Source organism: Primulina huaijiensis, chromosome 7 (assembly GCF_012295235.1).
Source record: "Primulina huaijiensis isolate GDHJ02 chromosome 7, ASM1229523v2, whole genome shotgun sequence".
Taxonomy (NCBI): Eukaryota; Viridiplantae; Streptophyta; class Magnoliopsida; order Lamiales; family Gesneriaceae; genus Primulina; species Primulina huaijiensis.
The window spans coordinates 16,787,903-16,791,160 of record NC_133312.1 but is presented as its reverse complement, the minus strand read 5'-3'; positions in this window follow the sequence as shown (position 1 = coordinate 16,791,160).

Genomic DNA, 3,258 nt, shown 5'->3' with positions numbered 1-3,258 from the left:
ATCCAATATACTAGTGAAGAAAAGTTGTTCAAGTCAAGCTTATGGATACTTGAGAAACATGATTAACGAGTATAGAATTTAATCATTTGCATGCAAGCATCTCATTGTGTGACTTTGGTATACTCGTGTTGAATATCTTATGAGCCAAATATTCACCAATAAAGTCCTTTGTGATCCGTGTAAGTAAATGTGTTTTAATGAAGTGTGAGTTGAACTGAGCTGAAGATTTCTTGAGTTTATAAGGCGAATAGGTGTTGTAAATCTATTTGAACATTCGATGAGGTAAATAAGCATTGATGTATCACACACGCACATGACTCTCGAGTAATTGTGAATCACATGAAAATAGATAAGTCGGAGGCCATCGTCACTTTTTGCATATCCATGACTATAGTTGTCAGCGTTTATTTCTTGTTTGAGTTTTCATTTCTATTTTTACTTTATTTTGCTCGGGACTAGCAAAAGTTCAAGTTTTGGGGGATTTGATAAGTGCAATTTGTGCACTTAAATTATCCTTATAATTCGTATAGATTGTTAGTTTTCTTGGGCAGAATTATGTGTTTTTTATTATTTTTGGTGTGCTTGCAGGAATCAAGGTAAGGTTAATACATAGGCGTGAAAAGAAACGAAAATGGCGATTAGAAGAAGAAGTGTGAGCAAGCCCCAGCACTGAAGGCATCGAGACCAGCGTATATGCGCGAGTCAGAGGCAAGACCAGAGAACTTCGCGCATATGCGCGCGCGAAGAAATTCCTGATGCTCAAAACAAAGGACTCCGCGCATATGCATGGAGCAAGGGCGCGCATATGCGCGCGAGGAGATGCACCAACAGAAAGACCCGCACATATGCGCGGAGCAAGGGCACGCATATGCGCGCAACGCGAATGCTAGATTTTTTTAGGTTTTGTTGTGGGCTTTAAAAAGGAGGATGATGAATATTCGTAGGAGATAGCCGACAAGAGATAAAAGGAACGAAAAAGTGAGCGCTAACGAGAGGACGGAACGCGAAGAACGGAGACAGAATACGCTTAATCCGGACACGGAGACGCACTTTCATCTCTCTTCAACACGTTTCTATTTTGGTTCTTTACTTTTACGTTTTTAATTATTACAAACAGGTTTTGTTGTGTTCTATATTCGAGTATGAACTAATTTTATTTTCTAGAGATTGACGTAGTCGGTGTCGAACCTATGTTATTGACGTTTTGAATTTTCATTGAATTAATTCATCGTGTTTATTTGTGATTTCTTGTCTTTAATGCTTTTGGATTACTGGCCATAATTCGATTTATCAAATAATTGAGATCTAACACTAGAGAGAGGTGACTGAAATTAGGACAGGGGAAATCACATCGTCAGATATTTATAACGTGCAAAAGACGTATAACTCTGGTCAATCCATAAAAAGAACCTTGTTTGCATGTATTATTTGTTACGTGATTTTGAATAGATATATTAAAATCAGTAATAGATAATACAGTTCTATTTATCACTTGAAAAAGAGAATAGAAAAATTGTGAGTTCTTGGTTAATAAACATGATGCAAGTTAATAATATGTTAGTCAATTTTAATTTAGCATAGGGGAGACGAGACGAAATCATATCTCTAGATTGATTTACTCACTGAATTTCGACTTTGTGCTAAGAATTATAGGATTCGTTATTTTCATTAACTTTATTATAAACCATCTCATTGATTTTTCTAAATAAAGTTGAACTATGTCAATTATGGTACTTAATATACATCTTTAAATAATTACTCCTCGTGGGATCGATATCTGTACTCATACCAGTATTAAAACTTGACACCGTACACTTGCGGTAGTGAAAATATGCAACAACCCCAGACGGACATTTATGAGCTGTTCAGACGGCTCAACCCGAAGGATTTCGGGGGTACTACCGATCCATTTTTAGTAGATGGTTGGATCTGGTCTCTAGAGCTGCACTTTCAGTATCTAGACATGAGAGACAGAGATCGGGTCAGATGCGTCGCGTATATGCCGAGAGACGATGCATCCCTTTGATGGGAGGGAGCAGCGCATGGGGTGAACTTGGCTACTCTCACATGGGATCAGTTCAAGGAGGAATTCTTAGGCAAGTACTTTCCAGCAGAGGACATGAGAAGCCTGACGAGTGATTTTATGAGTCTCCTACAGGGGGACTTGTCTGTGGCAGAGTTTATCTGGAAGTTTGATAGAGGCTGTCATTTTGTGCCTCTTATTGCGAGTGATGATGCTCAGAAGCTGAGGCACTTCATGGATGGCCTCAGACCCACTTTGTGCCGGGATGTGATGCTGATGAGACCGGTGAGTTATGATGAGGCCACCGCTTGTGCTTTTCAGGCAGAACAGGCCCTCCGGGATATTGACGCCGAGATGCAACAGAAGAGGCAGTAGGCCCAGTCTAACTCGCAGCCACAGAAGAGGCAGTTCACCGAGCCACCGAGGCATCAGGGGCAGCAGAAGCCCCAAGGACAGTTTCGGAGGCCCGGACAACAAAGTCCACCGCAGGCACCAGGGGCTCCTAAGCCGGAGGAGAGGCAACCATGCAAGCAGCGCAACCGGTTCCACTTCGGCAAGTGTATGTGGAGGACTTTCAAATGCTTTATATGCAAAGAAGAGGGCCACAAGCAGCTTATTGCCCTAGAAGCAAGGGCCCCGCTACTGGCATGGCCTATGTGAAGCACGCAGAGGAGGCAGAGGCGGAGCCAGACTCTACACCGATCACCCTTAAGCTTTATGATTAAAGATTTTTCTTTACCGCCTCGATTGCATGGGTTATTGTGTTGGTTGTGGGAATTAATTTTGAGGATTTAAGAACCTAGGATAATTTAGGTTGCATGTTCTAATAGGCGGACTTAAGGGTTATATTGTGGTAACTAAGAGCTTTAAAGACCATAAATGCAATAACCTAAATCTCAAGGACTTAATTGCAAAAGAAATCAAAATTTAGGGGTTGTTTTCTCTTTTTCGAAAATTTTGGGGCCAAATTCGTAATTTTCAAGAATTTTAAGGTTTGAATTGACTAAATTCGAAATTCTATGAGGGATAAATTGTAATTTTCGTTAAGTTAAAGGGCCAGATGGTAAGAAATTCGAAACTTTAGGGGTCAACTTGAAAATTCCGAAAAATTTGGGAGTAAATTTTCAAAAATTTAATGGAACACTTGGAGTAAATTTTCAAAAATTTTAACATAAATCATAAACTTAAAATCATAAGCGCGGAAAAATAGAAACGCTGGTCCTCGGATCATGTGC